Consider the following 23,831-nt stretch of genomic DNA (forward strand, 5'->3'; position numbering starts at 1 on the left):
CACATTGAAATTGAGTTGTAATGATGCAATCTTAGAAAAAAATAATAATTTACACGCTCCATCCCCCAGTGCTTTATTCTTTGTGTGAGCACATTGTTTATTAACATTATATATGTAGATTAATTTATCCAAAAAGAGGGTCTTTGTTTTTTGTCCTTGTTTTTTTCAATGTCATGATGTCCTCAGGGGGTTGCAGCATGCATGTGGACTGTCCTGCTTGGCTCAAGGGCACTATAATTTGATTTGTTTTTTTATTAATTTGTAAGACGCCCCAGTGGCAGATGGTAACCATTTGTCATTTATAAGTAGGTGGCTTGTTTAGCAAGCGGAGTGATGATGAGAAACCCATTTCAAATGGATAACCAGATCAATCTGTACCCGTAGCACACACCTAACAGGGTTAGTCTGAGATGGTCTGTGGATGGTCTCGGTAGTGTCGGAAGGGGTTGTGAAAGTTAGTCAGGAAATCAAAGTAATATGAATTCGAAAGTTAAGGGGAATTTTTGTGATGGATTAAGGCACCAATGTTGGCAGTAAGGACACGAATCAGAAATAAGATCTGATCTGTTACAGGCTGAGGTGTTGGGCTGTGAAAATGCTGAGCATTTTGACTCCGTATAATGAACTGATACCAGGAGCTAATCCGCATGGGTGATGTTTATATTTGAGGGATTAGTTTGCATATGCTTATTAAAATGGCTGTTGCCAACCACGCACTGTGATTTTGTATCGTACACAATATGTTAATTAGAGCTATGCATCCTGATACAGCAAACTCATGCCGTGAAAATTTAAATTACGATTTAATGAGGCTACTACACAGTGCATGTACTCAGTGTTTTAACTATGGAAAAGTTCTTCCTTGGGAGGAAGCACTAGCTGAAGTTTTGTAAATACAGTTGGCTATTAAATAGAATAAATACAAAAAAATTGTCTAAAAGTGTTCGAAAGCAGGTGCAAGTTTTCCTTTGTTTTTGAAAACTAATTTCTGGAGTTATTGAACTTTAATGTAAGAAAGAGGGTTAGTGCTACCAACTCTTTCCTTTATACTTTCCAAGCCTTTAATGTTACAAATGTTCTTTCAATTTAGATGTACTTGTTCCGTAGTCTTTCCTTGAACTTTTTGAGTCGGCCTAATGGAAGCGGAATAAACATGAGGCTGTCTTTGATAAATAAAATAGATTGATATGTGGTGGCGCTCATAAATCTTTTTTTATCCTAGCCAACAGAAATAACAGCCCCGTGTGTGCGAGATAAAGCTACAGACCATCTCTGGCAGTCATGTTGTAATGCAAATCAGTACACATGCTCTGATGCTCTGCTTTTTCGCCTTTGATTTGTGGCAGGTTTGCAGACTGTATATCAGCTGTGTTTAAAGGTTAATGTGATGTGAGTAGAGACTGCTTTATTTATACATCCATGTTTATTTGGGTTGGTCCCTGAGTGAGTAAAAGATATTAAAAGATATTTAATATATCAGTGATCCTACATCAGCCGGCTGTTCCCAGGATCACTGACATATTAAATATCTTTAGATTCTGGATGGTATATCATAACAGCTGCGTATAATTATTATAGGTGCTGCAATTAGGACCTAATAATTTTCAGCAGGATTGTTCTAGAGAATTATGTGAGATCATAACGCTTCAGCCAAGCTTTATGTAGAGATTTATATCAGGCCTCTTATCAAAGGATAAAGGTATTTTAAATTTAGGGATGGACGATACTACTTTTTCCTTTGGCGATCTGATTCCGATACCCGGACATCATACTTTTTACTACATTTCATAAATATTGTTTTTAACCTTTTAATCCTTAAGTACATTAAAATGTAAGACTTTCTTTTATTGAAGTATTTTACTTTTAAAAGTAAAAAGTAGGATTTTTTTTATTGGAATTAATTACTGAATTAAAGGTAAAAACAGATACAAATGTATTTATACAATTTAATGGAGATTTAGCCTTAAGATATAATGCTTTACAATGTAGTCTCATAAAGTACAGATACTTATCAAATATACTTGAGTAAAATACTACTATTTTACTACTGTCTATCTCTATATTTTTTGTGGTGAGGATCCGGACAAATCTTTTTAAAATAAATAATATTTAATCAATCAATCTGATGTATTATCACGCCGTTTATTTTATATTCTGATAGCCACAGTCTGTATGAAACATAGAAGGCCTAGTAACTGAGAAAATGTGTTGTAGGCTCTGGTGCTGAAGCAAAGTCCTAGTGTTTTTTATATTTAAAAAAACTACTTGCAACAAAATGTACTTAGATAAGTTACTTAGAATCGTTCTGATTAAAACATGATTCATTATGAAAGGCTCTTAACATTCTGATTATTAATGCTATTAATATCATTAATGCTAAATGTAGATACAAGAAGTTATGGTTTATAATCTGTATAATAAACCTATATTGCAAACGGTTAACTGAATTACAGCTAAAATACTTTATTAGGCTACTGCTGCATTTTCGTTTACTTAATTTAGACTACAGAAATAGTCTGTGATTTGAATGGTTTATTATGTCTTGCGGATGGAAAGACGTTTAAGCTGGGTGAAAAAGGGTCATCCTGTGGTAACTGGACTGTTGCTTGTCAGGGGCAGGGCGTGCATCTTTTCTGTACTGCAGGACAGTGATTGTGCCATTTTCACCACCCTGTGAACCATTTTTATCTGCTTTTCAGGTGGTTGACTTGACATATTTCCCCAGACACGCTTTCTGTCCGCTAGTGGGAGTGTGCTTACCTGTGTTTGTGCACGCACATGTCTGTGTGTGTGCGGTCATCGGGGCAAACTCAATATGGAGAGCAGAGGAGAATTTTAAAGGGGTGACCACGTAGAAACAGAAATGACATGCCACAATGTAAATAAGATAAATAACATAATGCTATTTTGTGTTTAACACGAGAACAAGATATAGACATTTTATACAGGAAAGTAAACCTTAAATGACTTCTCTTGTGATCTGGCACTACAATAAAACATTTAATTAACTTGACCTTTAAGGGGTTGGGAGGGCTGTGGCGCCCCCTAAGATAATGATAGGGGAAACGATGCTAGTGATTATGAAGAATAAGGAAAACATTGGAACAAGCATGCTGGATGGAGATGACAGCACCATTAAGAGTTTCTTAATTATGCTATATTGGTTTATTCCTCGCATAAAGCTATCGAAATACATGATGGGGAATGCAGTGCATGAAAACTTTTAAGGTGGTTTCCTGATAGGTGGTCCTATTTGAAGCTTAAGAGTTACACCCACATGTAACGCAACAGACCCGATTCAGCAAAAAAGACCCGTATCGGCCACAATTCCAGCGATCCAGAGTATCAAATCGGTGCATCCCTACTTAAAATATACGCCCACCTTACTTGCATAAGTAAGCAATGGTGGTCTTAGTCAAATCATACAACGAACTGACATAGATTTGTGGGGTGTTGTTTCACGAGCCGTTTCAGGCAGGTCTGGGTGAGCATTCGGTTATAGATAAAATGCATCTTTAGCTACGACATTTAAATTTTTGCAATTTAACATGTTTAATACATGCAAGGGTAACTTATAACACACCATAGACACAGAAAAACACGTATTCGTGCCATATGACCCCTATAAAGAAACTTTGAAATGCCAGCCTTATAGGTTTATTACATCTGCTTTTTTGCTGATTATTCATCTCAAAGTCGCTTTAGTGGTTTTGTTGAACCGTGACATTGAGGTGAGGCAACCGCTGTAGAACCCAAAAATCTGAATGCTGGAGGTAGGATGAGGTTTTGAAGTTTCACTCTCTTGAAGTTCAGTGGTGTTTTTATCATGTGAATAGGCAGGAAATGCTAGTTTACCCTTTCTGTGATCTTTAGGTTATAGAGGAAGTTTGTGTTTTGAGTTGTATAAAATTGTAAGCTTTATTTATTCTGATTGGGAATTGTGTGCTCATAAGAGAATCATATTTCACAGTTTATTTGCTGTCTTACTTGGTAACTCAGCAGTTTTCATATTTTTTATTCCGTCTATTCTTATGCTATTTTTATGTACCTAAAAGACTAAACATTGATGTCTTCTAAAAAAGTATCATTGCTTACAAATATTTTGTAAAAATATATTGTAATTGTTTTAAGCGTTCTTATATTATTATACATTTTATTCCATGTACCCCTCAATCATTCCTTCCTGTTTTCGTATTACATCATAAAATTATGCTCCTTTTTAAAGATCAAGAATACAATTTCTCATGATATAACCCCTTTAGACACTCTTCAGTTTATACACCGGCTTGACTTCATTCACTGACTTCACTAAATCAAGTCTATCGAGTGTACTGTCATTAGATGTTACAAACCTCTTTGGGATTTACGGCTTAGCAACTCTTCTGCCACGGTGATGCATTTGTGAGATGTTTGCCAACTGAAAGCAATATTCCAATCCTTGTGGCTTTAGATCTCGGTATGTTTACACATACCTGAGGTTGGCCGTGTCTTGTCATGGCTTCCTGATGAATACAATGTTATTAAAACTTATGACAAACACATATAAATTGCTCCTTCTGTACAGTTTAACATTTTGTTTTGTGGTGTAAAATAACCAAATAGTGCTGCTTGACATATGTCACACATCCTATGAAAAAATGGTCTGTGTGAAGAATACATTGACTAGTGTAGCATGTGTGCGATACAATTTGTCAGGTGTTTGTCAGTATTTGCTATGACAACTGTTGTACCCTTGTAGTAAATTGATAAACTGTAGTATAATATAGTAAGGTTAACAACACTATAGAATTTACTACAGTTAAGCACAGTAAAAGTCCTAGATACTATAGTATACTACAGAATTTTAATATACATAACAAAAAAATGTAAACACAGAACTTTAATTAAAATGAATGTAGGTAAACAAAAATGATCTCATGCTTAACATGAAAAAATGAGTTGAACATATGATTTAGTTTTTCGGTCCTTGATACACTCCCCCAGTGTACATACATTCTGTATCCCTGTGTTGTTTTGTTGGCAATCGGCGTGTACGTCGATAATGTACAAAACGCAAAGGGATTGATGAGATGATGTGTTGCTTGCTCGTGCTGTAGTTCCATCCCACTCTCCCCACTAGTCCCACCTCTAGCAGCTTATGTTTTTCCGGAAATAATCGCACAGCTGTATCTCTCTTTTATAAATTTGATCAAACTAAATACTCTTCGAAGGAACAACGTATGCAATACTACTGTACAGGCACTCGAGATAAATATGAGATTGGCAGAAACTGCCTGTGATATGCAATCTTTAACAGAAGTTAGCTCATGTCTTATGTGACATTGTATGCCAGTATTTTCTGAAATGCAAAAGAAATCATTCAGTTAGTAAATTAAATTGGGTGTTTTTAAGATGCACTGATATCCAGTTGAATATTGAATTTGAAAAAATATAGTGAAATTTAGTTTTGCCTTGAATATCAATTCTGAACCCGGACCCTCAACTTCCTTGTCATTAGGAACAGCAGTTTAAGAAAAGCTGTCTTGTATTGATTAAAATTGCTCAAATGAAAATTATGTTTGATTTGTCCGTTGCATGTTTTGCGGTTTGCTGCATCTGCTTGTTTATTGTGTTCTTGCTATACAGATTCACCAAACATAAACATGACAATGCAGCAGAGGACACACATTCCTTGCACGATTTGTTCAAGTGCTGTCTTACATTTACATGTGTATGAATGGATGTGAGTGGCACACAAAATCATAATTATTAATTCTGCACATCAAGTTTTGCATCCTAATACTGTCCATGCTTCGTTTAGAATCTAGTTATTTTCTTGTACTCATGACTGCATGCTCCACTTGATGCCAGAAACCTTGACTGCGTGGAAGTCTTTTTAATTATTTTCTGAAATGTAGCATTATCATGTTTTTTTCTTTTCTCATTTCCCACTTCCTCCTGTGAAACCAATTCCTCCTGTGTCACCGCACTCCCCCGTCCTTCTCTGCCCTCTGCTTTACAATTTCCGTACTTCCTCCACGGTGGTCGGCGGCTTATTGTCCTCCGTGCTTTTCATCAGCAGTGACCGGTTGTATAATCATTTCTCAAGCAAAGCCAGGTCTAGAGCACCTGGTATGGCAATGTCAAGACCTTGCTTCTCTCGCACACAGTGGAGTTGAGTTATCATTGCTGGTGTCCTCTATCATGCGCACGCTTGCAGAATTACAATATCTCTGCTCTGTTTGTATCTGTGAACATGTGCAAATGAGCTGAGCCTTTAGAGGATTTGTGAGCGTGTCTTTTATATCTTACTGGTGCGTTTTTGACGATCTCCACTTAAATCTCACCGTTTAATCCCTTGACATTGCTGCATATTAGAAATGTCACTTGTGATAAAGTTAGGTATTGTAAATATCACAAAATGCCCTGCTTGCATTTGTGGGAAATGACGTAGCTGCTTTAAATAGCATTCTTGTATGTAAGCATGCTTTGGATAATACAACGCTAGTGTTAGGTTTGAGTTGTTAATATTAAGACAGTCTGAATGTATATAAAGGTTTTTGTCGAGGAGGAACCACAGATTTGTCTCTAAAGAAATTGATTTAAATTGAGTATTTATGTAAGAGTCACAAGTTCTGCTTTTATAGACTAAATTTGCTGGTGTAGGCTGTCACTACAGCACAATAACCTATAAAAACGTAAAATGCAAACACATGCTTAGCAAAACACATGCCAAGCAGGTGAGTGTATTTAAATGTGTTGTTCAGAATGCAAGTCATTTATTATGTTTGGTAGAAACTGTTTGCAACAGCATTTCTCCAACCGACAGTGTTCTGTAATGGCCTGATAATGTCCTTACTTACTGATGAACAGAACCACACAGAAACAGCAGCTGGAGAATTTCAACATTCATCAAGTTCAACAAGTGCTTTGCATTTTCACTGAATAACTATTTCGGGTAATTTAGGAATGCTTTTACGTGTGGTACTCTCAGTAAGCACAGTATTTAAACTCCACAGTGTTTTACCTATTCAATGAAAAACTAAGTGCATAAATAAAACAAAGCATTCCGGGTCGACTGATGTATCACCTAAGCAAATAATGCATGTCTGGTAATCGTCATTTCATTGGTCTTCTGTCTCAGCTCCATTTCAGATGTGTTCAGTTGAAAACACAAGACCTACTGTAAAATGTGTGAGAAACCCTGTGTGCAGGATTCCTAAAAATCTTGAACTGATCATATGAACGAACCATTCAAACCAAATGGTTAATAAAATCTCATTTCGGATGGATCTGAACCATATCTCAGATTGTTTGTGTGCTTTTTTGTGTGGGTCCAGTAAGCTTTTTCCTAGCAACCACTCAAACCCGCCTATTGAGTGTTAAAAACTCATCGCAATACCCATCCGCCTGTCACAGTGGTGTACCCATTGCAGTTCTCAAATTGAATCATGTCTTATGTGGGTCTCCACCCTGAGGTGGGTTTTTTTCCGGCTGGACCAAAAATCTTAAAACGTATTTAAACTAGTTTTTGATTTTTGTAAAACTATTATAAATATATTCTCTGAATGTCTATTTCCATTCAGTGCAAATAACCACAAACTTCACTTGCGGACGTAAACGTAACCGTTTGGAATGGAGATAAAGAAACAACAACCTTATTAAATGTGTGTTCTGAGTTTGTTACACCATGGTATTGGATAAATGCAGTACAAAGAAAGAGGGGGAGAGACAGAAAATCCCTACCAAAATAAGTATAAAACTTTCTATTTCGGAGTCCAAGTGAGCATTCATTTTTCCTTAAGAGAAGCGCTTAACAAGCAGTAAACCATACCAATCACTAACATTTTTAAAGAGACACGATAGTCACCTAAAAATACATAATAGACTTTCATTTACAATATTTACTGTATCTTCCCTGCAAAATGTTTAGTTTTTTAACTAATCTTAATATTGAAAACAATATCTGAGGGAGCCCTATGTCTTCTGTTTTGCCTCATTAGGGGGTCCCTAATGCCTCATGGGAGTTCCTGGATCCCCCCTGCCATCCCTTCAAGTCAAGGATTTTTGTGGCTGATACCAATTTTAACAAACAATTCAGTTTTTTTACTTGCTCACCTATTTCTGACTTTTGTCATAAAAAATAGATCACTGTTTTTATCCTGTTTTAAATGAGCAAAGTTCAGACACACTTGCATTAATGTATACTAGCTAGTTTATTGCTGCATCAATAAATAGTTTTCATTAAACACAGATTTAATCCAATTTACATTGAACAGGCCAACATTAAATTACATTACATTTTGCAGGAGCGGCATTATAAAACTTTACACAGTTAATCAACTTGTTTCATTGGCTTTTTTCATGCTATAGCCAATATGCCAATGATTCCAGACCCCGTACTTCATTCACCTCACCATGTTACTTTTCCATGAATATTCAATATGTGGTTCACTTCTTGACAGCTCTTTGCTCCTCAAACATCCTTGCATTCGTCATTGAACGTAGACACGGGTCTAAGGTTTACCCGGCCTAGTTGGTATCCCTCTCTTTCCAGCACATCTGGAGAGCGTAAGGCTTTCTCCCAATGTGTCTTCATCTCTCCTCTTTGATGAAGCATTGCCCCCCACCACGAGCCACTCACTGGAGGCGCAGAGTCCCTGGCAGTAGCTGTTTTCATTCCGTCCCTTTTCTACTATAGTCAAAATAGACATGTTCCCCTCAAGCCTGCCATGAGGATGACCGGTAAAATCCACAAAAGTGGGTTTGTAGAGCTACTGTGGAAAACTAGGTGTCAGACAGACATTAAGTTTGGGTTAGAATCCCGGGAAACCTGTTGTTAAGATGAGATAAGTGTCTTGGCGAAGCTGCTCAGGCTCTTAAATGTTGAAGCCAGTGTCTTTGATAAATTGATATTCCAGTAACGTTCACAAGGATCAATACATCCAGAGTTTAGTTTTAGAGTAAAAACAGACCTTTGTCATGGTACTTTATGGCCTTCAAGCCACATTTTGTAGTTATGCTGAGAGATCCTGTTAGTAATTTGAAAAGTAGTGCAATGGCTGTCAGTTCTTCTAAACATGATGTTTGACATATATTCAGTTAAATGAGGCAGTTTACATTATTGGCATTGTTCATATGTAAGCATTGGTAAATTAGCATCTTTGGTTTGGGTTTGTGGTTTGGGCCAAATTGGATTTGGAAATAATTTGATTTATGTTGTTCAACATGTTAACATCTGCTCCAAATGATCAAGATCAGTGGTTCTCAAACCGGTGGGCCCAGATTGTAACAAGGGGGCCTCAGAATTTGCAGCTTTTATGAAATATAGAAACTTATCATACATTTTAGGCAATCAAACATCAGAAAAATAGTATCACCAACAAAAAGAATGAATGTTTCAGGGATGTTTGGGATTAATTCAGATTTAAAGTTTAAGAATATATGTCTTTATTTTTGGTGGCTGGAATGAGATGCAGTCTACACACATGGGGCCTCACCATGAAGAAGTATTTCCTATTTTTATTTTTATAATAAGACTAAATGATGGGAAACACTAAGCTGAAGAAAATATGAGATACCTCAGATGCAGATTGTCAGAAATCTTGTACGTCCATTTAAACTTGGATTGTGTGAACTGTTAATATTATAAAACACGTGTCGGATGACTGTTGACTGTATCAACAGTCATCCGAAGCTATTTGACATTTTGCATGGTCATGAGGGTGGACTGCTTAGGCTTAAATAATAATTCAGAAATCATTATCTGTACTTTGATTTTAAACCAAAGAACATTTTTTCAGCATTTAAGACGCTAAAACTTTGAAGCTGAAATAAAAGGCATGAAGTTCTCAGCTGTTTCAATTTTCTCTCTGAAGCATAACGTTACATCTTATATCTGCTTCTTAAGCCTGTGTTCTGACACGGGAATGTTGAACATTTTTATGCACTTCCAGAGCACGTCAGCCTCTGAACGCTCTCGTCATTATGTTTATGAAACATTAAAATCCCTCCATTCAATCTCCCTTTGGTGAAACCTTCATCAAGGCGTGCGACTGCCTTTGTGTCCCACACGATGCCGTTCGTTTCCTTTAGAACTGGCCGCTTTGCCAGCGTTCGATATCACTCACTGTTCCTGGAACGCTTTAAGTGATTCATGAGCAGGATTGAAAAAGACAGACTTCTGTTCTCTCATTAAGCATACGGATGAAATGTTTCTTCTGGGTTTATCTACAGGCCTTCAGCTTCTGCATAATTATTATACAATTAATTTATTTGCAGAAACTGAAAAGATGGGCATGTAGCATTGAAGACATCGGTGTGTTTGTATTCGAGTAGCATCAGCTCCAAGCTTGTGCATGGTCTTCCAACTTTTTCATTGATGCCACTATACCACCCAGTGGATGTAATTCTATGAACTCATCCAATACCATAAGCTGAAAAACTAATTTAGACTTCTTCCATAGCTGAAATTGTTTGTCTATGAGGTAGATCTTAGAACTATTTGTCATTTGACTATGGAAGGGTAGATATTTAACAGCCCCTCTTCATTTGAATGTTAAATGACTCCGTGTTTGCAGTGCCGGCTCAACTGGAACCGGGAATCTATCAAACGTTTTCTGTCACGCGACATCCAGAAGTCCTCCTACATCACAGGAGAGAGACTACATTATTCTCACCCATCCATAACTTTCTCACCTCACGCTTTGGTTGGTCTTATCTAAGTATTTGGTGCAATTTGTCTGTGTGTGCATCATTCTTGCCTCTGGAGCAGTGTTTACAACTTTTAAAGTGGTCTGTATATGGCTTGGATCCCTTTAAGTATGTATTGCTTTGTTCTTTTAATGAATCAGTTACAGACTTGTGCTTCAGAATTTGCTTTATAGAGACTAGAGATGCACTGATACTAAATTTCTCCACCCGTACCGATATAGCCGATTATTAGTGACAGATTACATTTATATTTCTTAACTTTCTGAATGTTTTTCATTCATATAATGACTATTAATGTTTAACCTCCAAATGGTGATGTTTCCTATTATTTCCCATACAGAGCACAAAATCATTGCATTTTCCTGTTCTTTTTTGATTGACAGGATATCATCGGCTGTTTTTAAGCTATCGACCAATAGCCGATATTGTGAAAAATAGCTTTTCTCGACCGATACCGATTATTGGCCGATATCTCTGTGCATCTCTAATAGAGACACATGAAACATCATCATTTATCTTTGCCATCCACGATATGTATGCACATTCAGTACACATTCTATCATTACGTGTGTCCTCTTGAAGCAAACTCGTCTTGGCATTGTCAATGCCATGCTCTACCAATTGAGCTTCAGGAACGAACGCTTCGTTTTGACAGTAAAGGTCCTTGACACGCATTGGCTTACGTGCATGTTGCGAAACCATTTCAAAGCTCCTCCAATTCATCTGAGGCAAATCGATTGGTTCTGTTTGTTAGGGGCTGATCTGGAATATATTAGGTTTCCTAGATGTTTAAACAAGGGATTGGAAATGTCCTACTTGCAATCCAGAGTCAAAAGCCAGAACCTCCAAAAGAACCACTGTATTTTCATACCCCACTCTCATTTGTTCAGCTTACCCTGTCCAACCGTTTAAATTCAGTCATCTTATGATTGTGCATTTCATCTTTATACCCATTTTAATGTATTATTTCAACCTTGTATTTTGATACTATTTACATTTTTGTGGGGATATCATTGCGCACTATTGGCAAGGTCATGAGTTTGATACCCAGTGAAGACATTTATTGATAAAAATTTTGTGTGGTCTGTTAAAAGGCTTGAATGCTCTGTACTGCTAAAACGTTTTGGACAAAATCATCTGCCAAATGCATGAATATTAATGTGACATTGCATGCATCTTTTATTTTGTAAAGGCTGATGGAGATTTATAGATATTTAACAATGACCATTTAAATGGCTTCGCTTGTGCATATGCAGTTTGTTTAATACATTTTCCTTTGTTCAAATAATTTTCCAGAATTCACGAAACATCATTTAATGTATTAAATTTCCTTTTTACAGAACTGCTACATCAAATTTCTACATTCTGTGGTTCGACTGAATAGGAGAATTTGAAAGGGAGATTTTTGAGTGTTGCTAGTAAATCATTTCTGATGTTCAATTTTAGAGTTCAATTCATAAAAGAGAAACACAAAAACCAATCACTGAGTGAAATTTCTACAGTGCTTACACACTGCTGTCATACGGATAAATTTAACTTGAAAGGCATTCGTCTGAGGTGTGAGCGGGGTTACGAGCAGCTTTATGGCAGTTAGACCACAAGGCAGCTGCGATCAGTCATCGGTTAGTGTTGAGGTTCAATTTGCTGCATCTCTTTCCACTTCTATGAGCCTTTTTGTCATACTTTGAGTCGCTCTGAGATTTTGGATTGTTTCAACAGCTCGTTGACCCAAAAACAGCTTACCTGCTGTGTTAATTATTTCTGGAAAGTTTTTTTCCTTAGCCGAACCGTGTGACACCTCTCGGTTTCAGTGCCCTCTGAGACGCAAGCGGTAGAGCAGTGCCGAGGAGGAAAGTGTCACGTCTGACTTGTTTCAGAGGAATATCAACATTGTTGTGTGGGTGTTGCACTCAACTCTATTTCAGGTCAAACCAACTTATCTGAACAGAAGTTAAATAAGTTGAGCTGGATCATTTTTAAATGTAAATGCAAACTGTAGTTGCCTGCACAAAAAAAGCACAACACTTCAAACCGAGTGGTATGTTTGAAGCTCGGCAGGCAAACATTACCTTCATCCACGATGTGGTGTTTAGGGAGCATCACACTTGCGTTTCAGTACCGCATTGTAACATCTGCTTTGCTTTTTTGTTTCTTATTGTACAGTAACAGATTGGCCCATCTCAACCATGTGAATGTTTCTCTCTTTAGGGGTGTGGAAAGCGATTCAACCCCACAGAAGTCCAGAACAGTTGCTTACAGAAATTGATCTTCACTCCCACCGGGACCCTGACGAGAGACAACGCTTTACTATATTATGTAACCGTATTGGTTACAAGGATTTTCCAAGCTAAATGTGTTGTATAGATATCAGACTGAAGATCATTTGTTACACACAATGTATATAGTAGTTTTATTTTCAATTTTTATTCCATCAGTTTTCTCCAATAAAAAAGAGAAAAACTAGTGCCATGTAGTCAACATGTTGTGAAAGCATAAATCTTACCACAGCGTTTTTTTGAACTCCCCCCAATTGTAGTCAATGGTAGGGGGTTTTCTCATGTGTATGCTTTTTGTGGTTTATCCAAGAACAAACATGCTAAAATTTGCATATACAGTGTTGGCCCAAGATAATGTCCAGTATTTACTTTTATTGCTCTTTCAGGTTTGATTAAACTTTCAAAATATCAGATGTGTGGGACTTTTTTTTTAAGGTATTTATTAGATGCATCTTTCCTGCAACAGAGCTTTGAAAAAAGGTACTCTTAAAAAATTTAAAGCATTCTGTCAAAAGGTTTACACTGCATCTGCGCCGAAAACTTAAAATCTTCACCTCAACCACCAGTGATGTTAGTCAAAGTAAAATGATTTTATCATTCATTACCAACAAAAGTACATTATCTTAGGATGTATTTGCATGGTATAGGACATTTACGAATCATTTTATTTTTGTCACACTGCCAATTTATGGAGTATCTACATTACATCAAAAATAGAAATGGCTGAACATCATTGAGAGTGCATCGTCTCGTCCAGCATAGACAGCATCATTGAGTGAACTGAGTGAACATAACCCTTTATTTATTAGAGGAAATTATTTTAATTAGACATGCTTTTATGTCAAGGATTTTAGACTATCACTTTAACTAATGATGGAATCCAGATCCAGGGATTATATTGATTCTGCGTATGATTTATTTTTCATTTTTTAGCACTTACCGACCGTGAAGTATGTATTTTGTCTAATATCTGAGAAGGATTCTCTTTATGCTCTTTGTAGTGCCGCGTTCTCTCTCTTCTTGACAAGTTGACGGAAGCTTGCAGTGTTGAGTTTGCCTGTCGTGTGTAATTACGGGCCAAGGGTTCACCATAAGCCACTTTCAAATTGTTTTTATGTTTGTTTGAATGTGCTCTTGTGGGGACCAGATAATTTAATTTGCTCAAGGTCTAAGGAAAACACGCAAGAAAAGGGAACGGGGGAGAGAAGAATGGTTGTCCGAGTGTTCAAAATTGTAATTGAAAACAGAACTCGAATGCGACAGAGAGTGATTCAACGTAGAGATTCTTTATTATTCTATTGTGTCATTTTATTATATAATATTAGCTCACAGGAATACATCAGGGAATTTTTCAAGAAATGTAGAGCTTTTGTTAAAGAACAAAAATGCAATAAAAATATGAATATTTTGTACAAGTTGTGTAGACCACCAAAATGAAGCTTTAAACAGGACAGTTTAAAATAATGTGAGGGTGATGACATTTTTTCTTTTTGGGGAGAACTGATGTGCATCAAGAACTGCAACATACATTATATTCGACTACAACAACCCAAACCCAGAACAGGAACTTTGCCTCTGCGTTTCAGAAGTCCACCACATACCCCGAGCTTTATTCACACATGGCCCACCGTAAATAGGCCATTCCTGCAACAAGCTGGAATTATTATTGCACGAGTGACACAAAAAGCATCACAAGACGGGGAGTGCCGTATTGCGTCTGGACGCATCATCCAGTAGGTTTCAATTAGCTCTTTGCGCAAATTTCCCGCTCGAGTAGGAAAATTTTATTCGCATCGCCATGCAAATCGCTTAATTGGCGTTTGGTGTGTGAACACAGCAGTACTCTTTCTCTTTTACATCTCTTATATTATTATTTTACTGCCGTTTCTTTTCCGTTTTGCTTCCCACTTATGTCTCTATATCTTCCCTGAATACCACCAGCTTTCACCTTCTCTTTCATCTTTGTCTCCCGGCTCTTCTGTCTCTGACTGGAAAGCTTCTGTGCTCGTCATCCACAGCCATGGGTTTTGGAAAGGCACTGAAGCACAGCTTATCATCAAACCCGAGAACACTCACACAAATCTTCATGAAAACACTGCTTACACACACAGCTTTCCCAACAGAGAACACATACAGCTGCTCATATGGATTCCCCTCTTCCCTCCAAAACCACAAGTGGTAGAAGATATTTGAATGGATTATTCTGAAATCCCTTCATTGAGTAAATCAGTTGCACACGTTTTACAAATTCAATTTACTGCTTTTTTACTGCAGTTTCATTTTGACGTTCTACAGTGTGCAAAATTGAATTTCCTCAAAGGCGAAGGCTTTCGTTTCAGCCCATTCACAACATTGAAATTTTCACTTAAGCTCAAAGAAATAGAAGATCAATAGAAATGTGCCAATATTAATCCTCTTGTGGTTACAAACCTACATGTTTTTCTTTCTTTGATGAACACAAAAGAAGAAACTCCCTGCCTGCCATATCTCTCATCATTCAAACTATTTTACCACCATGGTTCTATTGGCTCGTGTTTTATGAAAGAAATCCATATTGGGAGATAGTTAGTTGTTACATTTATAACCTGTCTCTTTCAAATGTTGGCAACTTTGAGAAAGACACAGGTTCATCTTTGAATGCAAATGCAGGACTTACAGAATCTTGTGACATGATGCAGGCGAGGCTGCGCTGTTCATCGCATATTTATTATATATTTCATGCCGTGCTAGTCTCAGCCGCGGAGGTTGAACTTTAGGATTGATAAGCAATGAGAACAAAAACAGAACTGAGCAATTTTCTGTGATACATAGTACAAAGTCTACTGCTGTGCAGTACAGTATATTGGCTTGTGAGCATCAGTGTCAAGTTTTGACTTTTAAATATTTTGAACCTTCGTCCAGCTGTCCCTCTTTATGGTTTTCTCAAATTCCACTTATTGAAAGTGCATTGATCTCAGCCTCGCTGGAATTTAGGACCTAAACCTGACCACAACACCATGACCAGGAAGTTTGTTCCACAAAGATACACATTCCAGTTATATGCTGCTAACAATGTGTGTTTGTTCTCGGTTCACTGTTTCCAATCCATTCTCACAAGGGACACAAACAACCCAGTCACAACCTTTTAGTAATCCCATGTAGCACTGCCTGGAACACACGTTTAGATTTATAAACGTGCCCTTGTTGTCACTGCAAAAATGTTTTTTGGGGTTTGTATTTTGTTTCGTATTTATTAAGCACCAATAAACACAACAGAAGTTGACTATAATGCCGTACAATTAAAAAACAAAGAAGAAGAAAGAATACTGATAAGATCAACCAATACATTTACAAGATTAAAAAGGCCAAAGTAATAAAATATGATTTCAACTTCGTTTTAAACTCATATACAGAATTTGAGGATTCACAGATAAAGGAAAACAATTCCATAGCCTGCCTCCAACTATTGCAAATGCACGATCACCTCTTTTCTTTAAACATGATGTTGGCTCTGACAAATAAGAAGGTGCCAAATCATTTAGAGATTTAAAAACCAAAAATCTTCAAAAAGAATTTAAAGCGAATCGGTAAAGAACTGGTTCACATAAAAAATAAGGAACCTGGCTGCCTTATAGCTTTGCTCAGTGGTAAGAGCACGGTGATAACAACGCCAAGGTCGTGGGTTCGATCCCGGGGGATTTTGCACATACTTAGAAACAAAAATGTATAGGATAATGCAATATAAGTCGCTTTGGATAAAAGCGTCTGCCAAATGCGTAAATGTAAATATATTATTTCATGCAAACTCGTGTTCTAAAATGTTGAAAAAAAATGAAAAGGCGGCCAGGTTACTTATTTTTTTTAGGTTGAACCAAAAAAAACAGCATTTGAACAAAAGAAAGAGGTGAACAGAAACTGACTCGAGATTGGCGGTTCTAGGTCCCATAGCGCCCTGTGCGAAACACCTTTTCAGCGACCCCACCTTTTTAACTTTGGCAAGTTCATATTTTAATTGAATGTTTATATATTGTTAGGGATAAATTGAATATGTCTGAAAACTGCTTGATATCGTACATATCCAAAGTTTACGAGGATATGCAGATAAAAACAAAAAGCGTGACATGTCCCTTCATGCGCTCTGTAGTCCAGTATACATAGTTTTCAAGTGATTGTTTTAAAGTTAGCAGCCTGCCCTGTATATTCAATTCCACCTATTTTTGGGGTTGTCTGCTAAAAATAACTCCCACAGTCTCCTGCCTAATTTTTGTGAAGGCTAAGAACAGCGAATTTGGTTTTAATTTACTACCGAGATCGATTTCGAGCATTTAAGCAGGCTTCCAATAATCCTGCCACTGCACTACAAATACTTGAATCAAACTACCCAAATACTACTTTTATTAGAGCACTAGCTTCATCAAAGTGTACGTACATCATCTACCTGTCGAAGAGACTATCCATCATCTGCTGTGAGCGGAGTCAGTGAACACAGATTGTGAGCTGGAAATGGAAAACCCGGAGCGGAATCCACAGATCTCTATGGGAGTGATAGCAGAATGCTTTTAGCAGGGATGTGAGTCCATTCAACTTCACTCATACAGCCTATCGTGCAGTTCGCTGTTGCAAGCCTGCTGTGCTAGTGTGAGTCATGTACACGGACGTCTGCCGAAGCATCTCAAAATTAATGGAGCACATTACGTGCAGATTGTTTTGACGTGGCTGCCCCGTGCCGCCCCCTGGAAGATGCCGCCCTGGGCAGCTCCCCATGACGCCCATACCTAAATCCGCCACTGATTCTGAGGCACCATCATATTGCATTCCTGTCAATAGATCCTTAAAAAAATGACACATTGGCAAGTTTACATCACATTGCAACCTAGCCAAAAGTCCATGTAAAAAAGGTGCCATTCTGATCTAACATTTCTAAATCATATTTCATACTTCGAACTTTAGAAAATTACGGATCTAAAGATGGTGTCATGTTTTCAACGCTGTCTGGATTTTCTCTGCACTGAAGGCGCTTCTTTTATAATAGTTGTCGCTATGGTACCAGGGCTAATGCGGCACTATTGTTGTGATTCTGAGGCTTGTTTTGTCCACCAGGTCCTGATGGATAAAGGTCACAGTCATTAGATGACAGACACTGACTTGTGTGGAGTGAGGGACTGACTGCGAAATCTCTCAAGATGAAGCGTCTCTCATGTTGTGCTTGAGGAGAGACGCGATAACTGTGGTGCCAGTGGGATGTCTGAAAATATTATATGTAGGGGTGAATTTAAGAAACACTTTTTCCGACAGCCACAGTTTGTTATTACTCTCCGGTCTAAGTATTCCCTTTTCAGTAAGTATTAATTGTTCAACTTTTGATGAATGTTTGCAAGTGTGTCTAATAAACCAATAAAAAAGATGTTGCCTGAAACACTTCTACATTTGTGCATCACAGAGATCATAAGTGTTGACAACAAGTTTTTGAATGGTCTCAGGTGTTGACAATAAGCTTTCTTCAATGAGCTTGTCAGGATCAGAATCACATAATGATGTGTTATGAGTTAAAGGATTTGAATCGGTCGGTGTTAAAGAGTTGAAGGACTCTGAGGAAATTGACTCTCTATGATGAACGGGACAGATTTTTTCTTTTTCATACTTTCTGCACTGATGAATAATTAATATAATGGATTGTGGATGGCGGGGAATGTCAGGTGTAAATATAGCCTTGTGTTGTGCAGCTTGACTTTGTGAAGTGGGTTATTTCTGTGTCGCTAGAAAAAGCAAACAGATTTGCAAAACTAATAGGCTTGTTTGAGATGTTCTTGTACACAGTTTTTTATTTGATATATAATATGTTGCATGCCTGGTCCTGTTTTGCTGAAATTTAAGCTACTGTATATTGTGAAAACCTCCAGGCGAATATAATGGCCAGGGTATTGAAACAAAAAAGAAAATATGTAATCTTTAATGAGTTAAAGCAGACCCTTAGCCTCTAACCATACTGTAAAGATTCATTAGAATTTAGATTCTCATGTCTTCGATTTTCAGCCTGAGAAAAAGGAGAATGTTGCTCCCTGGTGCATAAGAGGAAATTATCAGCTATCATGAGAACAAACGAGCTGATGAGAAATAAAAGCGTGAGTTAATTACACTTTAAAAGAATAAGCTCATCATCACAGCAAGATCTGTAAAACATTCTCACATGACTTAGTATTGTGCTCTATTAAGAATAGCAGGGATGGATTATGACCCAGGTGCCAGTTTCCTGCAAGCCCCCCCACCCCAATTTTCTGTTCTTTACCTTAGCTGTGCATTCACAGTTATAGAAAGTGAAAGTTAAGATAATAGTGAATATTAAACGATTCTCGCTCTGCGTCAAATGCCTGCGTCAATTTACTGTCAAATATACACATATTTCACGCATCACATAAGTCAAAAATTATTTTCGCTTCACGGTTCTCGTTGCCAAAAGAATTGCTGTACGATGTTATCACGGTATTCATGTTCAGTCATATTAATCTTTACTTTTGTTTATTTTGTATTTTTTGTTTGCTTGACAAAGTGCACTAAAACTATTAAAGTATAGGTATTCAAGAGAGTTTATAACCATTGAGTCTCTTAACACAAAACTTGAAACAAGTGCGGAATTATTTACAATATTATCATATGTGTAGAATTAGGAAGATATTAATAATCATGGAAAGTTATTGACAATGGTGGTATATTCAGACACAAGATGCCAATCGATGTCAAACACAAATGTTATTTTAAAGTATTCTATACGTATCTTTTATCCTTAATTCATGAATGCGTTATTAGTTATAAATTATTTATTATTAATTTAATTAGCCCCGAGGAAAACTAAATCAAATCCTCAGTAGACCATTCAATGACCTTTTAAAATCCTTCCTTCCAGCGTAGATTTCAAACTTCCTGAAAAATGAAAGTTTCCTGTCTTTCTTCATTCGTCACCTCCAAACTTTTAAAAGTGGAAATGTATCTATGGTTTCCGGTTCCCGCATTCAGAGGAAATGAGCTTCTCTTTCAGCTATGTTGGGGAAATGCGAATTGTCTTGCTTGCGTGTCTGGCAGCTAAAACAACTTGAAAATGACTTTTGTCTTTAGAGAATATCCTGCAATGCAATGGACCATGTTTGGTGAGGAACTTGAACTAGAGAACTCATCTGTAGGGCCTGATTGATTGTTTTTATTTTCTCTCATGGGCTCCCATGATGCATTGCTTCTTGTGCGCATCTAACTCCAACAGCTGTATTTACTTTTCACCTTATGTGCTCCTGGATTCTGAAGGCGTGGCATTTTCAAGTACAAAGACCTAAGTAAACATTGCATCCACTGTAGCAGGCAGTAATGCATATCAGGAAGATCAATTTGCAGCTAAACATCAAGTAATCTGTTAACATGAGGCATATATCTTTATAGCAATTAACAGTTACAACGTTCTGTTTTCTCCCTAAAGCAAACATGATGTACAGTATGCACCATTTGACATCTTGGTCATAGTGGTCTCACAGAGTTCCCCGTTGATCATTTGCACTATATCACATTTACTTATCTCGCACCTGAATGGGCCTGATACGTTTTACAGAGAAGCAGGTGGCTGTACACGTGAAACTCACAGAGGTTTTGATCAGCTCATAAAGGCACAAATTGAAACAAACAGCAGCTGGTGAGGTGCCGGATGAACAGTGTACTGATTTGTTTTGCTCATTCAAGAACATGCTGCTGGTTCACTGCTGAGAATATTGAAGGGGGAAGACATGTGTATTATTGTGTGATCTTTACTTGGCTAAAATATGAAATACTTCCAGTTCTGTCTTTGACATTTCAGTGCAAAAAAAACATAATAAATGCAATGTTCCAGATGGTGTGGCGACAATTTTTTTTAAAATTTAATTTAAATATAATGAAATGTACATTTTGTCATGTTATTTATGGAATTACAAAAAAGTTTTTAACAGTGTTGCTAAATCAAGCTGTTTGTTACATCATGATGTAAAGAATGCCACTTTGTGAGCACTATTTATTCATATCACATGTTAAGCTAATGTTTTATCATCTCAAAATGTACATTACAGTCTCCAGGCTCATGCCATCCCAGACACATTTCATAAAATATTTATTGCTGTCTGGTCATCTGGGATTCTGGCACTGAGATAAGGGTCGGGTCGAGATTTTTTGGTAGTTTCCAGCACACAGTGAGAGTTTATAAGTATTGTTTGTTTACGTCTGCCATCTGATCTGTTTACGTTTGCACCAGAGCGTCTGGACCCAGAGACGGTGGCCTGTGACCTCAGGCCTAACAAGTGAATCAGAAATACTCAACCTCATGTTGTTACAAATCTGTATACATTTCTCTGTTCTGTTAAACACAAAGAAAGATATTAAGATACATGTTAACAACTAAGATTTCTGGGGCACCATTGACTACCATAGTAGAAAACATTAAAATGGTACTCAAAAGTTCCCCAGAACTGTTTGTTTTCCTAAATTATTCAAAATCTCTCATTTTGTGTTCAACAAATTCTACAATATTATTTTACTATGTTAGTTTTGTTGTTTTTGTGTTCAACGAAACAAAGAAATGTATAGAGGTTTGTAACAACTTGAGTGTGAGTGAATCATGATAGAATTGTCATTTTTGGGTAAACTCCCTTTAATGATTCTCCTTATTTGAGTCTGTTAGTATCCTAGCAGCCATAGCAACACCAAAGCAGTAGACACTTTGGGTAAAAGTGTCCGATAAATTAATACATTATGTTCATCGGGATCATCAAGTTTTGAGCATATTTATCTTAAGACAAAATGCAAATATTGATATTGCAAAACATCAGCAATATCAAACATCACGGCATGCACACAGAGGCAGCAAACAAGCTTGATTTTTCTCCTTATTTGTCTATACGATAAAAAGCCAAATCCGATGACCTTCATACACCAACGTTGCTTTTAATTTGTGCTCCTTGTACAATACGTTCTGTCATCCATATGGCACGAGTCCCTTAGGCCACATTAGTTGGAGGAGATGTGGACAGTGCCAAAGTACAGCAGAGTCTGTTACTTCCAACATGATCTCAATCTCTTCTGCTGCCTCCAGATGGCCTTGAGAAATTGAAAACAAACCAGCCTAAAGGGAGTTGAGAACAACATGTAATAACTGCTGATGAAGGACCATTTACAGGTTATCTTGCCTGTTCGGTTTCTTCTCCTTTAAGGTTATTTGCTTTCTTGTGTATCTGTGCAGCAGTGTGACCGTATAGTTGTGTTTTTGTTTTAATAGGGAGCCCTGTTTACATTTTTAACACTATGCTGTGTGTATTTTTTTGGAGGCTCTATTGACAGAAATGCAATCTAATATTCATAACTATGTCTTCAGAGGTGTATAATGACCTGACTTAATGAAGCGTTATGTTTTTATTACCTTAGAATGAGCTATTCCTATGCACACACACTACGGGTCCCCCTGTTCTACAGTAGCCCTTAACGGACAAACTGCTATACATTACGTCTTTGGTGAAAAACCATATCTCCTTTGGCGAAGTGAAAATGTGACAATATCTTAGCCCTGTATCAGCCACCATAGTGCCTAGAAAGGAGGGGTGAGGGGTGAAGTGAGCCGTTGGTTGCAATTCACAACCTTACTGTTACAGTAGATGTCGCTAAATTTCATACACTGGACCTTTAAATTGGATTGTTAGAGCTAAACATTCATCAGTCCATTTATCAGTTTCTTTTTCAATTTATAGACCCCCAGAATTTCTGAATCCTCTATTTCAGCGAACAGCTTCATCACACCAATTCCTAAGCAACGTTTTGATTTGATTCCCTGAAGCACAACATGAGTGTACACAGCGGAAATGCATTCACGTCTTGACACCCCGGAGGGCAGCAGGGTGCACCATCTAGTCAACACATGGGATAAATCAACCTTGATTTAATTTCAGGGAAAGAAAGATAGGAAGAATTTGAAAGAGAGAAACATCTTACATAGGCTACAGGTAAACCCTTCGGATATAATGAATACACTTTAGACCGCGAACTACCCATGTTGTTTTCGGCCTCTGAACGTGCTTTGTTCCAAATCCTTTACCATGTGTAATTCTGAATCAATGTAGGAAATGAGGTGCACTGTTGGCTTTTCACAGACCTTCTTGTTTTCTTCTGTCTTCTGCATGCTTTATAGAGCTGCTGGGAATTTTAGGGCATGTACCCTGAGCGTCTTTGACCAGTGAGATTACATTTAGTATCCTAGTTTTACGTTAAGTTCAAATTAGGATAAGTGTTGTTAACACAAATTTTATAATCGAAGAAGGTGACTGTTGACATTTAAATGCCTCGGGAGATCGCCTTCTGAAAGAGTTCATTAAGATTTTAATGCTGTTATAATGCATCATTGGGTGTGATGTCTGAAGAAACTCTAGAGTTTGCTAAAACACAATGTTGAACATAAATCTGTTTTTTTGTTTTAACTAAGAACTGTTTACTAGAACTATGCTAAGTTTTAAGTCCGTACCTGCAGATACCAGATGAGCTGTTTGTTGGCAGTCGACCACATGCTTTAGGATCTCTCCAGAGCCGGAAGCTCTCATGATGATTCCTACTAAGCAGTCCATTCAGGCTGATCAGGCAATCCAATGAAGATCCATCAGCATCAGGCTCATTTATGAATCAATATGTTTATTTCATTGTCTTTCATACGGCTTTGTGCTGGTTGTTGATTTATTGAGTTCCTCTGTGAGGGTTCGGGCAAAAATTCCAAATTATCACTTCTCTCTAGAGAAAACTGGAGAATCCTTGAATTACTACAGGCGCATTTGTTTTGTTTGACATGGCTATTGTCCAAAATATATGCATAATTACGTAGCTTCATCAGTATTTTGA

The 23,831-nt window shown here is 37.4% G+C and overlaps 1 protein-coding gene across 2 annotated transcripts in view; it reads left to right on the plus strand.

Annotated features, from left to right (window-relative positions):
* rad18 (RAD18 E3 ubiquitin protein ligase) overlaps positions 1-13,380 on the plus strand; it is a 35,067-nt gene extending 21,687 nt beyond the window's left edge. The window contains exon 12 of one of the 2 annotated variants that reach the window (XM_079459635.1): positions 12,901-13,380. The gene's annotated coding sequence lies outside the window, so the exon portion shown is untranslated. The remainder of the gene's footprint in view (positions 1-12,900) is intronic. The other variant, XM_079459637.1, reaches the window with a different exon arrangement.
* The last annotated feature ends 10,451 nt before the right edge of the window (positions 13,381-23,831 follow it).

This window comes from Barbatula barbatula, assembly GCF_947034865.1.
Source record: "Barbatula barbatula genome assembly, chromosome: 7".
Lineage (NCBI taxonomy): Eukaryota > Metazoa > Chordata > Actinopteri > Cypriniformes > Nemacheilidae > Barbatula > Barbatula barbatula.